The sequence below is a fragment of the Balaenoptera borealis genome, assembly GCF_965194805.1.
Source record: "Balaenoptera borealis genome assembly, chromosome: 5".
Taxonomy (NCBI): Eukaryota; Metazoa; Chordata; class Mammalia; order Artiodactyla; family Balaenopteridae; genus Balaenoptera; species Balaenoptera borealis.
Window position 1 is genome coordinate 75,546,902 of NC_138862.1, and position 17,273 is coordinate 75,564,174.

The following is a 17,273-nucleotide window of genomic DNA, read 5'->3' on the forward strand; positions in this document are numbered from 1 at the left end:
ACTACATTACTTGGATTCAAAGAAGGGATGCTTATATCCATTGGTCTCCTGCAGAACTTCAGAAAAGCGGTTCCTTCAGCTTCTACCTGGAGGCCTAACATTTCTCCTCATCCCTCCACCTGCTAGATGCCTGTGCAAACCTCTTCCTCATTTTCTTTCATAAGAAAGAATAATCCCTTATGAAAATTCATGCTTGGAGGACATGCTCTTACCTCAGCTATGCCCAAAAGCTCTTAAGACCTCTCCCTACATCAGCCATTCAGTGCTTCAGGCCTTGCCTTATCCTACCCTGATTGGCTAAAGAAGAAGCGCAGAGCCTCAAAATCCTCCGAGAAGTCATCCCAAATTAATCATACACTTCCTCCAGCTCTGACCCTAGGGGCTGAGAAACTTGCCCCTTCCGGTCCCTTCTCAGTGCTCATGTAGGCAATTCATCCAGCTCCATCCACAGTTCAGGCTCAGCCATGTGGAGTGGGACTTGAGGGGTGTGAGAGTATTGAGAGAACCCTGCATGGCTGCAAACTCCACGGTCCCTCGTTCTTGTTTCAATTGTGCTGGGAAAGTAAATAACTCCCTAGTAATGCTCCATGTTCCTTGACAGGCTTTCTGACAGGTCTAGGAGTAATTTTTTTCCCCTAGGCCATATCTTAAACGGCCAAACTCAGCCTTTTCATAGGAGTTCAGGAATTCAAGAAATATCATGGGTTGCCCACGTTCATCTTCTTTCCCCAGCACAATTATTCACACTTTCTTAAAACTTCTCTACGTATCATCCTACTTAGGGGAACACATTTCAGTGGAGGGAACTCATGACTTCTTCAGTCAATCCCTTTTGTTTTTGGATAGCTTCAATAGTCAGAAAGTTCTTAAGAAGCATGAGTCCAAGGGACTTCCCTGGTGATCCCCTGGTTAAGACTCCGTGCTTCCACTGAAGGGGCACGGGTTCAATCCCTGGTCGGGGAAATAAGACACCATGTGCTGCACGGCACAGTCAAAAAATAAAAATGAAAAAAATAAGCATGAGTCCAAAATCTGTCTTCCTACCTAGGTTCCGAAAGTTTACCTTAACTTCTAAACTCTTAGCCTACTTTGTCACATAGTGAATACTAGATAAATAGTAAGTCTGACATGGGTATCATTCTGAAGTAGTTCACTAAAGTATATTAAGATCATGGATGTTGAAGGCAGGAAGACCTGAGGTGAAGTGTAACCTGGGGTAAAGTATTCCCTATACCTCAATTTCTTCATCCATAAAATGTGGAAAATAATAGCTCTTACCTTACAGTGTTGAGAGGATTAAATGATATCGTGCAAGCCATGCACTTAGTACAGCGGCCAACAGTAAGCTCTCACAATATTTTGTTATTATTAATATTACCATCAATAATTTTTTTCTGGCAATCCTCTCTTTGATTGAAAAACTATCAGGCATATCCACTAAAACGAGATGGACAGAAATAATCCGTTGTGAGAATTAACAATAGAAAACCTCCAATTGTTGGCAGGGACTCTATCTTAGTCCAGCTCTTGATCTCTTGTGCATAACATAGTGCTTTTCTACATCCTTTGGGATCTTGGGCCTATTTCACTATTGCTTATGTAGATGGATATCACAATCTATCATTTCTACCAGTTAATGGTCATAGAGTTGGAAAGGTCTTGGTGACTAAGTCTCTCCTCTATAATTTACATAGATTGAAGCTAAGACTTATAGAGAGGGAATAATATGACCAAGGCCATCTGGGTTTTTATTAGAACTAGAACCAAAAAATAACTTCTGACTCCCAAGTTAGGATTCCTTAAGTATCAAGAAATATATAAATATTCAACATCTTTGGATTTCTGAGCTCTGTTCTGTGAGGGTGACTAAATGTGTAGCCTCCCTTTATTTCTGCTAGAGGCAATTAGAGAGATATTGGCTAACCTTTCCTCCCCCTTCCCCACCCCCCCGCAAGTTATTGCCATAGATTTTCTACTGATCACCCTCTTAAATCATATTACTTAACTGAATTGGGCCTCTTTAAATGCAGGTGAAAGAAAACCAATGCAAACTAATGAAGGCAAAGGAAAATTATTAGGAAGATTGGTAAAAGACTTCCAGAACTGAAGGAAGTGTTGACTTTGAATTTATTTATTTATTTATTTATTTATTTATTTATTTATTTATTTATTTATTTATGGTTGCATTGGGTCTTCGTTGCTGTGCATGGGCTTTCTCTAGCTGCGGCAAGCGGGGGCTGCTCTTCGTTGCGGTGCGCGGGCTTCTCACTGCGGTGGCTTCTCTTGTTGCAGAGCATGGGCTCTAGGTGAGCAGGCTTCGGTAGTTGTGGCATGTGGGCTCAGTAGTTGTGACTCGCGGGCTCTAGAGCACAAGCTCTGTAGTTGTGGCACACGAGCTTAGCTGCTCCGTGGCATGTGGGATCTTCCTGGACAAGGGCTCAAACCCGTGTCCCCTGCATTGGCAGGCAGATTCTTAACCACTGCGCCACCAGGGAAGTCCCAGGGAGTGTTGACTTTGGAAAGGAAAGAAACTTCTGGGGTTCATCGACCTTTTGCCCAGAGTACTGCCATTAATGCAATGTGATTCCAACGACAGCCAGCCTCTGTCTCTTTTGTTCTTAGCTTTAAATGAGACATTGAAAAAGAGACATACAGACAGAGAGGGAATAGATGGGTCCAGCTTGGATCCAGTGTCTACCCATGGACCACTTTGCTATTGTGAGAGTTGGAAGGTTACCCACATTGTGTAACTCCACTAGAGACCTCCTTCCCCTGGGCATGAGGGGCTCTAAATAAAAAGTATAGAATCATTGTGAGCAAAGCAGCTGCCCCAAGAAGTGTGTACTACATTCCACTATGTGTTTCCCCAAGCAGATTGTGAGTTTCTATTTGTCAGGGACTCTGTCAATTTCACCTTTATTCAGTATTTTCAAACACCTTCCTAGCCTGTGTGTAATAAGTATTCAATGAACATTCATGGAATTGAATGTATTAGATCTGCAGTTTTTCTTGATCCGGACATACCAGCCCAAGCTGAGAACACTATGGTCTCCAACTAACAAAAAAGAGGCTTCTGCGTGTTTTTGGTCCCTTGGAAAACATACATCATACCCAAGTACCCAACTAACGCCACCTGGCTCATACATAAGTAATACGTGCATCTTGGCTCTAAGGAAAACTGTCCTGATTGTGCTTCTCTCTCCAGCTTCCTGGAAGGATAGGGCACTTCTTCCTCAGACTACTTACCTCCTGGAAACGTCTCTTCCTGACAGCCTGGCACTTGCCCACAGTTCTGTCTTCTGTGGTGGAAATGGAGCCCTGCTGTGCTCGGGTCATTAGGATTCTCATCTTCCCTCCTCATATGACAGACATCGGAGGCCATGTTCTCTTCTCCTGAGAAAAAGTCCCAATTAAATATGCTCATTAAAGCCCTGTGAGTCTAGGCTTTCTTCAAATGCATAACAAAAATGAATCAATTTCTGCTGACCTGAAGCCTGGCCAGGGAGTGCTTGGCCCTGGCCGAGGTGTGGGCTGACTGCCAGAACCTTGTGGGATGTACTAGGCAGTTTTCACTGTCATATGCCAGACCTTCACTGCTGCCCCTCCAGCTGGTTATTAGATGCTGGCAGGCAACTGCATAAAGAACCCTGAACAGAATATCACAGTTTACCCAGAATCAAAAGATTGATAACAAATTAAGGTGAAATTGAGTGCAAATCTGCCCCTTCTAGCCCCTCACTGGCCACATCTACCATGCCTGGCAGTCTAAGTATAGGCTGTGATGCAGTGTGGTAGGGAGGAGACATAAGACAGGAGGTCAGGGCCCCCAGCTGGCCCACAAACCCCGTCACTAACAAGTTGTATAATCTTTCAGCTTCAGGTACCTCGTGTGAAAAGAAGATGTCGCTAAGACCTTGCAGTTCACAGGCTTCAACTTAAGGTATGGTCCCAACTGACTTTACTGCCATTGACACCACCACTAGTAGCTAATATATACAAAATATTTACTCTGTGTCAGACACTCTGTACTTAATTACTATGCATAAATTCATTTAATCCTTATAACAACCCTTTGAAGGAATTTAGTAATATTACTGTTCCTATTTTACAGATGAAGAAACTGAGATTTAGAGAGTGAAATAACTTGGCCAAAGTTACATCAGCTAGTCAATGACAGAGCTCCAGAACTCATGTTCTTCATACCTAGGGTACCTCAATAACGTCTCAGGTACCAAAACCACCATGGTCATGCTTAGCTTCCTTTTGGCGTCCTCTGCCTCAAACACTTGGTTTCTCGTCCTAAGTACATGATTTCATCTCCTGCAAATTGGTTCACTATTTTTGGACTCACTGACCATTTCTGGGGACTTTATTCCATTTAAAAATCAGCCCATCTTTGCCTTCTAAAAACCACCAAGGTATAGCTAGTCTGTATTTGCTCTGATCTCTATAAATTCACCCATGTATAATTCTCATTGGCAGTGAATGTGTTGCCTCATTAAGTCATTACTTTTATTATTATCATTTATCTCTTGGTCATCTTTTGCCATTTATGTCGTATCTTACCAATCAGATTGAATATCTTGAAGATGAGGACATGGATCATACTTCTTTGATCTACTCTTAGCCCCTGGCACAATGCCTTGTGCCAATCTTTAAATGTTAATTGGGTTTGCTGCAGCTTCTCTTCCAGCTTCAACTATACTCCTCATTAGGCAGTATCTGTATGGTTGTAGGAGCCCTCTTTGGAAACTATGGTAATAGAATTGTCAGCCAGAATCCTGGTGACTTTCATTGTGCAGGCAAGACTGGGAAAGGGCACCCTGACCTATGCTTATGCCAGCTGAGGTGTGTTACTTGTGCCAGAGCCTCACTATGTCCATATACCTCCGTGTGTCTGATGGGATCAGAGCAAGCATTTCTGGTGATGCCAGCCAAGAAAAAACAGCTGGCAAATGTAGAAAAGCTGGTACCAGGCACCTGGCCCACTTAGATCAGCTTTATGTGCCAGCTTCACATTTTGTATCAAGGCCTAAGTTGAGAGTAGGGAGTGACTATATCTTCTCTCCTCGCCAAAAGCTGATCTGTGGATGCCAGGTTCATAACGGTCATCTGTTGGGCTGTCTGTCCACAGCACCTGCAGCTAAAACAACCAAATCCAGAGGTTGCCAAGATCTTGGCACTCCCAGGGTATAATAACAATGCCAAGAGTTGAAGGGGTAATGAATGTCCAAATTATCTTGTCCCCTCCTCTTGGAGTTTCCAACACCCTAGTGCTGAAGGAAAGCTGAAAGTTTTTCCAGGTGCATTGTATTTTACAAACGTCATGTATTTCAGCAAACAGAAGATATACAAAATGATTTGGCAAATTGTGAAGAGCTCAATAATTATCAGGAGGGATGAAGTCCTTTTACTCCTTCTACAATACTGAGTTATAAACAACTCCCAATGTACTTTGAATAGTCAGCTGTTCCCCAGTTTCATTGACAAGGCAGGATAAGTCAACTCTGGCAACAGCAAGAAGAGAAAATTCTAGCCAAAGTTTTTAAATTCCACTCCTTCTAAGACTGCTTTAAGGAGGTGGTGAGAAGGGAGGGCTCTGAACAGGGGAAATGATAACACAAGGAGTTAATATAAAAACATTTCTATTACTATTTAAGCCTCTGTAAAGATAATTGACATTTTAAAACAAAAATAATAACAATAAACTGTGTGACCTATAACATATGTAGAAATTAAATGTATGACAACAATAGCACAAAGGCCAAGAGGGGAGAAATGGAAGTGTACTCTTAAAAGTTTCGAATACCTGATGTGAAATAGTATAATATCATTTGAAGATAGACTGGAAGAAGTTTAAGATAAATACCATAAACCCTAAAGAAGCCACTAAAATAAAACAAGAGTTATAGCCAATTTGGCAAAAAACATAAAATAAAATGGAATCTTAAAAATAAAATACTCGGGCTTCCCTGGTGGCGCAGTGTTTGAGAATCTGCCTGCCAATGCAGGGGACACGGGTTCGAGCCCTGGTCTGGGAGGATCCCACATGCCGCGGAGCAACTAGGCCCGTGAGCCACAGCTACTGAGCCTGCGCGTCTGGAGCCTGTGCTCCACAACAAAGGAGGCCACGATAGTGAGAGGCCCGCGCACCGCGATGAAGAGTGGCTCCCGCATGCCGCAACTAGAGGAAGCCCTCGCACAGAAACGAAGACCCAGCACAGCCAAAAATAAAAATTAAAAAATAATAAAAAAAAATAAAATAAAATAAAATAAAATACTCATGTAACCCAAAAGAAGGCAGAAAAAGAAGAAAAGAGGAATAAAGAACAGATGGGAACAAATAGAAGTGAAATAGCAAGGTAGATTTAAGGTAGCAAGGTAGATTTAAACCCAATCATGTCAATAATCATATTAAATGTAAATGGCCTAAACACCCTAATTAAAAGGCAGAAATTGTCATACTGGATTTAAAAAGCAAGACCCAATCATATGCTGCCTACAAGGAACAAGTGTAAATATAAATACATTAAAAGTAAAATCATGGAAAAGATAAACCACGCTAACATTAAATGCAAAAAAAAAAAAAAAAAAAAAAGATGGAGTGGCTTGATTAATAGCACACCAGGAAGATTTCAAAGCAAAGAATATTACCAGGGATAAAGAGGATCATTTCCCAATGATAAAGAGACCAACCTTTAGAAGAGCTAAAAAACTGTAGAACTGAAAGAAGAAATGGACAAGCCCATAATTATAGTTTAATCATGGAAAGTGTGTTCTTTGCCCACACTGTAATTAAATTAAAAATCAATAACATAAAATTCTGGAAAGTCTCTAAGTATTAGGAAACTAAATAACATGCACCAAGTTCTTTCTTGCCTTAGTGCCCTTGAACGTATAGTTTCCTCTGTCTCAGATAATTTACCTTTCACATAACTGACCTTTTCTTCTGTTTCAGGTCACCTCCTCAGAGAAGGCTTCCTAGACCCTTATAAAAAAGGTCACGTCCCCACTTCATCCTACTGCACCTCCGGTTACTGTCTATTACATACCTTGATTTTTCCTTTCCTAAAAGTTCATCAGAATCTGTAATTATCATTTTTTATTTGCTTATTTGCCTACTGTCTGTCTTTCTACAGCATATAAACTTTTTAAAAGTATATGAATATTAGATCAAAAATTTTTTTTAATTGTGGTAAAATATACGCAATACAAAAGTTACCACTTAACAGCATATAAACTTTTTGAGGGCAGGAACCTTATCAGATTTTTCTGTACCCCAGTGCCAAGTATAGTATGCGGCAGGTCCTAAGAACTCAAAATCTATTTGTTGAATTAATGAATAGAACATTAAAAGGAGGATAATTCCTACACCGCCTACTTCACAGAACTCTTATAAGAGACAAAAACGACTCTGAAACACTACCCGCTTAAAAATAGAAAGGCATTGATGTTTTTATTATTTTCAGTGGGTTGCAGCTCAGAGTTCAATGCTGATTAGATAACGAGCACTGTTGAAATTGGGCTGGACGAATCAGGACAGCTTCCTCATAGGGGCAGAGTCTAAATCGCTGCAAGGAATTGTACCTTGCCTGCCTGCACATGTCTGGATCTAACTTTGAGCTCTTTCCCCTCGTGGCTTCACAGGTAATAATTTCACTGCTATCTCTTATTAAGGATGTTCTTTCCCTTCCCCTCAGAAGAGCAGGCGGGGCTGGCATTTCTGACAGAGCAGCCAAGGAGCATAACTCTAGGCACACTGAGAGAATTCTAATGACTTTGTGTCTTTCCTCAAAGGGCTGGCAGTTTTCAGATCTTCTGTGCATTTAAGTAATAACAGCATTCAGTTATACATACATACATATTCTTTTTCAGATTCTTTTCCCTTATAGGTTATTACAAAATATTGAGTAGAGTTCTCTGTGCTATACAGTGGGTCCTTGTTGGTTATCTATTTTATATAGTAGTGTGTATCTGTTAAACCCAAACTCCTAATTTATCCCTCCCCCGCCCCTTTCCCCTTTGGTAAACATAAGTTTGTTTTCTATGTCTGTGGGTCTATTTCTGTACACCTAAAACTAACACAACATTGTAAATTAACTATACTTCAATTAAAAAATTAATTAAATTTTAAATTTAAAAAATTTTTTAAATTAAAAAAAATAAATAATGACAGTATTGAGGCCAAACTAGCAATGATCCTGTGGAAGGAGGAGCCCTCAGTGTTGCTGAGAATAAGGGATCTCGCTCACCGCCTTGCGTCCTTGAGGCTTGCCAGAGAAAACTGGCTTTCTCTTGAAACCTGAAGGCGAAACACCTTACCTAGGCAAATGCAACTTACGGAGATAGGAATATTGGGGGTGGGGTAGGAGGTTAAGTAAGAACCCTGGATTCGTAGGTGCAAAAGGCAGACTCAAACTGAAAAAAAAAAAAAGTAAACAAAATGATGTGCTAACCAACGCACAGTTTGAATGGTAAGAAAAATCCTGAAAAGGGTGTCAGAGAGACATGGGTCCCACCTCTGGACCTCACTGTGTGATTCTATACAAGTTATTTCCCATTATAACTGGGTTTGGCCTTCTGAAAAAATGAGAACTTTTTTTGGATGAAACTTGGATGAAATCATCTCTCAGTTCCTCTCTGGTTCTGCTATTCTTATGAAACCCATATTCTCCCTGTGAAAATCACAGAGCAAGAGTCATAGAGATCCTTTGACCACATTTGTTTAATCACCTTAACCACCTTGAGAACTTAAGACTTAGGACTCTTCCTGACCTTGTTTAATCCAGCTTTTCAATCAGAGTTCTTATTTGCAGAATTGGGGGTGGGGCATCACGTGACAGATTAAGTTAAAAAGGAGCTCATCGAAAAGCTAGTGAGCACAGAATCACGGGAAGCCTGAAGAAGCTGGAGGGGACGCCAGGCCTGGGGCCAGCCAGGGCTGCAGCCATCATGTAACCCATCTGGTGCCCTGAGGACCCTACACTCCTGCCATGAGCACTGGATGCCAAGTGGGCACCACTGTACCCTTCATGTTTGACATGGGAGATCACAGTGTCAGCCCTGGAAGCTCCAGCAGCTGCTGCCACCACCTGCTTCTGGATTGGACTCTTGGCCGCACCTGAACCAAGCCAAGTCACAAGCTCCCAACTGGGTCTTGGTGGCTGGGACAAATGGCCTTCGCTTCCATCATGTAACCTAGTTCTAGGCCCAGGAGAAATGGGAAAGTGAATATTTGGATTTTTCAACGTCTGCAGCGGAAGACAAGTTCCATCTCTCACCAAGATTTATGAGGTGGAAAATTCCACCACAGATGCGGAGGTTCAGATATGTTGCAGTCACAAAAAAAGATAAATATTTAAAACATCTGAAGTATTTATCAGTAGGAGAAGAATATGTCTCCATATAGTGCCCCATACCATTTAGAACTCCAACTTCTAAAATCTAGACCTGGAAAATAGACTACAAACCACTTCATCCAGCTCCTTTTGTTTTCCAGATGAGAAAGCAGGGCTTTAGACAGGGATGGTAACCAGCCCAAGTTCACAGCTGGACCAGAACTCAGGTTTCCTATTTGGGGGCCAATTGTCTTTCCAGTAGATCAGGCTGCCTTCCAAGACAAAAACCGGAATCCCTTCTTTGTCAGATTAGATTCAATGCCAAATGTTCACAAAACATATTTATTTTTGCACCTTAGCTTGATTTGACTTACTGCAAAGATTTTGAGATTAAACAGATGTAGCCATGATTCCTCCCCCTCAAGTTTCAGATTCAAGTCGTATTTATTAACCACCTATCACAAGGGCAGACATTGAGCTGGTGTTTTCCTTAATGTTGCAGGAAGTTCAGGGATCTGTTTGGGCCTGAGGAACACCTGGTGATGGGAACTAGAGCACTGCAGAGCTTCTCTTGCAATCTGTCACCTCTGCTTCTCTCTAATCATCATTTTATTCTTTTCGATAGATACCTCTGCATCTGGTCCTGTTGGCTGAAAACAAGATCTGCAACAGCTGTGAAGAGTTATGTTACAGCCATAAAAAGGAACGAAATTGAGTCATTTGTTGAGACGTGGATGGATCTAGAGACTGTCATACAGAGTGAAGTAAGTCAGAAAGAGAAAAACAAATACCGTATATTAACGCACGTATGTGGAACCTAGAAAAATGGTACAGATGAACCGGTTTGCAGGGCAGAAGTTGAGACACAGGTGTAGAGAACAAACGTATGGACACCAAGGGGGGAAAACCGTGGTGGGGTGGGGATGGTGGTGTGCTGAATTGGGCGATTGGGATTGACATGTATACACTGACGTGTATAAAATTGATGACTGATTAAAAAAAAAAAGTTGTATTGGTGTCTAAGGGCTTAGAATGCTCTGGAGACAGGTGAAGGGAAGTTAAATCCTGGATATTTGGTAATTTGAATACAGGATTCCCAGAAAAAAAAAAAAAGAGTTATGTTAAAGTGTCAGTAAATGGCCTGGTTCCCTTGGTCCCAGTACCATATTACCAAGGAAGAGACAATCGGCCCAGGTTGTCCATCCCTAGACCATCAACTGTAGCCAGGGGGTCAGAACCACATTGTACAACACAGCTGCTCCCAGAGTAACTAAAGGGACGTGGAGGACACTCCAGGAAAACCTGGGAAATGCTCAGACAAAATATTGACTTCGGGACATACATATGAATTAATTTAACACTCACACTAGCCCCATTCATTCACTTATTCATTAAATATTTACTGAATGCTGCTGCTTTCTAGGTCCTATTTTAGATAAGAGGGGTACAGCAGTGAGCAAAAGAAGCAAAGAAGACAGAAAAAAAGGATAAACAAGGAAATATACTGTACATCAGACAGGGGTAAGTGCCACATAAAAAATAAAACAGGGTAAGGAATAAAGATGGAGGTGGATGTATGTGCACACATACACTATTTTAAGAAGCATGGACAGAAAAGGCCTCATTTAGAAGAGGATATTTGAGGTGAATTTTGAAGGAAGAGAGAGAGCAAGTCATGAGGCTATGGGGTAAAATCATTCCTGGCAGAAAAACAAGTGCAAAACCCTCAGGCTGAAACGTGCCTTGTGTGGTCGAGAAATAGCCAAGAGGTTGAACTGGCTCTATCAGAGAGTGAGAGAAAGAGTGTCAGGAGATGACGTCCATGAGGTGAGAGGGACCAGATGATGCCTGGCCTTGGGCACTTTAAGGACTTTGGCTTTTATTCTGAGTGAAATGGAAAGTCATTCAAAGGTTTGAAGACTAGAAGTAACAGAATCTTGCATATGTCTATTGTGCTGAGAGGGTGCTAGCAAAACAGCATGGTAGTGAGAAGGCAGTCAGATTTTGGATTTATTTTGAAGGTGGAACTGACAAGATGTGCTAATTGACTGGATATGAGAGATGAGAAAAAGAGGAGATTTAACGATGAGCAACTAGAAAGGGAGAGTTGCCATGTACTATGATGGACAAGACTAGAGGAGAAGCAGGTCAGTGAGGTGAAGGAAACTAAGAGTCCAGCTGGGGGCATGTTAAGCCTGAGATGCTGCTTAGACATCCAGGTGGACCTTGAGGGGGCAGTTGGCTGAATGAATATTGAGTTCATGTGGGAGGTTCTGCTAGAGATACAGATTTTGGAATTGTCAGTACAGAGATGGTACTTAAAGCCTTGAAACAGAATGATATCGCCTTGAAAGTGAATATCAGTAGAGAAGAAATGAGGGCAGAGGAGTGATCCCCAGAGCAGTCCCCAGAGTAGGTCAAATCAGAGAGTGAAATGTGTATGAGATATTGAAATCAAGAGTTATGATTAGGAATAGGCATAAGTTAAATAAATTACCTCCGATCTGGTGAGTGGAGAAGCCAGTTTCCATTCCAGTCTATCTGATTGCAATGACTTGGCCATCATCCACCTTCTCCTGGTTGATGATGTTCATATCTTCTCTGCCTTCTGGCCTTCATTTTTCCTCCCATTACCGCTTTTCTCCTAACTTCCTCATCATAGAACACTTCCTACATTCATAACAGGAAGCTGAGGCTCAGAGAGGCTAAGAGACATCGTCTAACATCAGAAAACAGCTAGAAAGTGGAATCGTTTGCTACACAAGAGGTAGGATGAGAAACATGCCAAAGAGCCGAATGCCCGAATCAAGACGAAAATGCCTCCTGTGAAGGAAATAATAGCGGTGAAGGATTCAGACAGGCGAGAGCAAGGTTTTACGGCAGCCCAGATGTCTCCGAGCCCCTTTTGGTTTCCTCTCATTTATTCACTGAATATTGTGTGATGAGGGGTCGGCAAGGGTGGGAACCTTGAAAGATTTAATAACAGTTTTTTTAAAGGTCATTACAAAGTGCTTTACAATTGTTCATCTTTATCTTTTAATTCCTGATTTTGAGAAACAGGAAGAAAAATAAACAGGAAAAGTACATGAAAATCCCCGACAGGATCCCATTGAATAAAAATAGTGCTGACAGGAAACAAACATCTTAAAACTTTAAAGGGGACAGAGGACGATATGGATTGAGAAATCCTACAGGACTGATTACTTTTCACTGCTATAAAAGTAATCAGTTACTGTTAAATGGAACCGTGACTAACATTTCGGCAACCACTTATCACCTATTTGCACCCCTTTCTGCCATGTTAGACATTTCTCCCCAAACTGCTATCTGCCGATACCTGTAAAGGAAAGAGACTCAGACTTGGCAGGGCCTCTGTTCTGGTGGCCAAGTTATACCACCATATCTTGGCCTAGTAAGCAAGTGTCTAAAAATAATAGCTAACATTTATTGAGAGTTGCTGTGTGTGCTAGGCTATGGATTTTACATGTAAGATTTGAAAGGGGTTAGAAAAATTGCCATACCTGCAAAGTTTCTGCTTCATTCAAATTATTTCTACTTTATCAATTCTAAGCCTCGATGAGCTTTTAGTGCCTCAAATGTAAATTAATTAGATTACCCATAATTTATATGAACTTTTATAGGATGCTACTGTATACGGAGTGTCCAGATTATCACTGTGAACGCAGAGATGGGCAAGACAGAGCCCCCCAGGAACTGATAATCTGGTTAAATATTGCAGTTAGGATTTGTCAGACCTGTACTATATTGCTGTCTATCATGTGTTTCTTACTAAAAAGGACACTTGAATGGGAATCAGGAGACTGTATTCCTACTCCCTCTGCCATCGACTTAATCAACTGTGAAGACTACAGGTGAATTACTTCCCCTCTTTGGAACACAACTGCATCTCTTAAAAGGAATGCTTTGGCCCCTTGTCCCTATATTCTCCTCCAAAGCTGACAATTTGTGAGTCTAATGCTATTTTAGTTTTATTCATTCAACAAACATATATTTAGCACATGTGCCAGGCACTTCACAAGTATTAACCTACTTATTCCTCACAGCAATCCTATTATGTAGGTACTATTATTATCCCTAATCATATAGTTATATTAACCCTATAATAAAACTATTATCCCCTTTTACAGATGATGAAACTGAGGCATGGAGTCATTTTAAAATACTTAAGATATATTTTACTCTTAAGACACTTAGAATTTTTTACTTTTGCTTTGCTGAGGGATTTAAAAGAAATCTTTGAAATTTCATTCCAGGTACAATTAGGTTATCATTTCTGTTTCCTACTTGTAGAACAACTGCAGTTATCCAGCAGAGACCATGGAGCAATTAGGAGTCTGTGTCACAGACACAAACACACGGGAGCAACCAGTGGGGAGCCCCTTTTTGTCCTTTCTGTCCTCTAGCACCTACACTCTCTCCTTCCCTCTCTGGAATGAAAGAAAGAATGTGGAAGTGCCTAACAGAAACCAGCTCATTTTACACTAAAAAAAAAAACAAAACACCCTTGCCTCTTTCCTTTTCTCTCTCCTTCCCTCCCTCCCTCCATCTTTCCTTCCTCTCTCCTGCTCAGCCTTTCAATCCCACCACTTCTATAGTGATGTTCTTTTCTGCCTTTCTAACCATTTCCTACGCAAAAGTGATCGCTAATTTCCACCCTCAAACTATATACCTGAACCACGTGATTCTAACTTCCTCTCTGCTTCTCCTCCCACCTACTTTCAAAGTCTGTTTATCTACAGTACTACTGCTGTGATCACCCTGCCACTGGATCCTCCACCACAGCCCTGAAATCTGATTTCCAGGGGTCCCCTTTCCTGCTACCTTAGGCTCCCTCTCCCCACCTCCCTGTCCCAGCCATTCCATCTCTCTATGTTGCTTCTGTGCTTTGAAATTTTTACGTAAAAGGACCCTGTAAGTACCAGGCTTGATCTGATCTAAACCTTCTCAACCAATTTGACAGCACAGAGTAGAATTTTATCATTGTGGGTTCATTGATATATTATCAAATGGTGGTCAAAAGACAGCAGTTTTAGACACAGCAGCATGTGCAAAGCAACAGTTTTTTACAAGTCACTTGATACTAATAATATTTAAAGTACTGACATTTGCAACTTTTCAAAAATCAAAGAGGAGGCAAGATGATACTTACATGATTGTGACTCTCACTTGCATTATGACATCGTTCTTGAGCGGTAGGGATAGATGACGCTGTACCGCTCTCTCCAGCATTGTAGACAACCTGGCTATGCCCAAGGGAGAGCCTCATTCAGGTGAACATCGTCTATCAAACGTGTCAAGGTGGGTTTCAGACTACTGAGGAAGGGGAAGGAGCGTGGACTTCAAGTCAGAAGACTTGGGATTAGACCCAAGTCTAATCTTTTCATGTACGTATAGTTTAACTTTGGGCAACTCACTGCTTCCATTTAAATCTTGGTTTTTTCATCTGTAAAATGAAGATTATGGTATGTTAATCCCTGAGGTCCCTAATGCGTTGAAGTTCTAAGATTGCATGATTCTAAGTGTATTGTGAAAAATATCCAAGTATCCAATTTTGTCAAATTGTGTGTAACAGCAACAATTTCTAAACTCCCTACTAAGGGGCCCTCAGTGATGAGCGTCACTGCACTAGGTAGAGTCTGAGGATATGAAGAGAAATATAAAACATGGGTCCTGCCCTCCAGGTGTTTTGATCTGTGTGTGGAGAGAAAGATTGATAAGGATAACTAGCATGAATAAGTGGGAAATAAAAGTATTCTAACTGTAGTTAGACCTAATATTCAGAATCATAGTTGAGAACTGGAGTGATCATGATATTGGCTCTAAGCTGAACTTTACAGAGTGGGCAAATTTTCACTGGAGGACAAAAGAAAAGACTTGGGTGGAAGGAAAGCAAATAATGCATGTTTGAAAGGATGCATGGAAAATATGTTTGGATAGCAAGAGTTGGACTGTATTAAGAAGGGTTTAGAGAAAGCTAGGCCAAAAATTTCAGATTTGTTTCCATGAATGATTGGATGCCATTAAAGACTTTTTTGGGGCAGATAAGTAATATAATAAATGTACAAACCAAATAACAAGTAAAAATGACGAAAAATACACCTATCCTGGAAGTCTTAAATTTAGCAGTTTCCAGCTGCAAGGGCTTGTTAGAAAATTTTAAATATAATAAAAGAAAGAAAGAAAAGAAGGAGTGAAAACCTCCTGCCTCTCATTTTCTGGTGCTCTGATCTGAGATCCATAAGCTGGAGCATGGGGAGGGAAGTGATTGCTAAGGTGACCAGGTCCCAAGCCATATGGGGCATTGCATAGTCATTCCAACTCCTTGAGCTACCCTTAGAAATAAACAGACAGCCCTGTTAGGCTGGTCAATCCACAGCCGAGCATCTCCTCCCAACGTTCACCCAAAGGAAGGCAGGACCTTCATGTGTGCCAGCCGACACTTCTGGGTGGTTTTAAAAGAGAAGTTTGATGCTGAAATCTCATCAGGAGATGTGAAAAGATAAATGTGTCTCACTGAGCCTCAATCTCTTTGCTAAAACAAAATTAAGTTAAAATTTCAAACTAGGGCATCCGCGAAATTTTTCAGCAGAAATTTGTAGCCACAAGTGTTAGACCTGGAATTGCTCTTAGATGCCAACACTTTCATTTGTCAGATGGGGAAATCAGTCAAGTGGAGAAAGAAATTTTTCAAGGTCAAATTTTAATTAATGACCCACCTGGGATTAGACCCCAGTTTTCCCAGCTCCCAAGCAAAGTGTCTTTCCAGTTCATCAGATGGCCTGTCACATTGTTGCTTGTTGAATTAAAGAAGAAATTCCAGACAATCTTCGAGATCAGTGTGGCAGTTAGTAATAATGAAGGTGGGAGTGGGAGTGGAGCCTCTGGTTCCTCGAAGTTCCCATAACTGTAAGGTACTGTTTGTGAAAAAGACTCTCCAATTCTGCCAGTTCATTACCTATTACTACGAGGTTGAGGAAGACCTTAGTTTTGCTGATTATTCCTTGACAAATCAACCTCTAGACCTCTGGATATTGTGATAAAACCATCCTATTTAAAATCCAATTTTCAAGTTATCCCTCCTTGCTCTCTATCCTCCTTTTACACTGCTTCTTTTCCCCATAGGACTTAGGACTTTATAACTTACTGTGTGACTTTGTATTAAGGTTTTTGCATATTGCCTGACTCCTCACACTAGAATATAAGGATCCCCCAAGGATCTTTGTCTGCTTGGTTCACAATGTATCCCAAGGACCTGGAGTGCTCAATAAATATTTTGAACGAGTGACTGAATAACAACTGGATCTACCACTTACTTTGAATAATTAGCATACTGTTAAGTAGTGGTTTCTTATCTGTAAAATGGACAGAATAATTCCCACCTAACCAGGGTGTTATGAGGATCAGTAGGAGAAATATCTTGCACAGTACTAGACCCAAGGCCTAACTCTTTGACTGCTGGTTCTCTTCCACGAGATGTTTGAAATCACGGTCACCCATCTCTCAGCCATCTTACTCCCTCACCAAATCAAACCACACCAGGTACTGTACATCTTCCTGCTAGATGCCTTTACATTCTTCCTGTGGCTTTAGACAGCAGTATGGGGCTTGGTGGCATACTGGGTAGAGGCAGTACCGATACTGTGGGACCAAGGAGGAAGCACTGGCTTTAGAAACAGATCCAGTGTTGAGTCTTGCCTCTGCCACTTTTTAGCTATATGACTTGGAAAGTGATCTCACTTTTCTGAGCCCCAGTTTCCTCCTATGAAGAATGGGGATAATACTTCACAGCGTCAATGAGAATAGCAGAGCATATAATGTTTGTAAATTACCTCTATAATCATAGATGCTTCTGAAAAAAAAATAAATGCACCTATTAGTCCTGGAAAATAGATTGATTTATTAAAAAGTTATCTT

The 17,273-nt window shown here is 41.1% G+C and overlaps 1 long non-coding RNA gene across 1 annotated transcript; it reads left to right on the forward strand.

Annotated features, from left to right (window-relative positions):
- Positions 1-7,189: 7,189 nt before the first annotated feature.
- Positions 7,190-16,783, forward strand: LOC309629404. The gene is made up of 2 exons (XR_014245058.1): positions 7,190-7,647; positions 9,964-16,783. It is a non-coding gene; the product is annotated as an uncharacterized lncRNA (long non-coding RNA).
- The last annotated feature ends 490 nt before the right edge of the window (positions 16,784-17,273 follow it).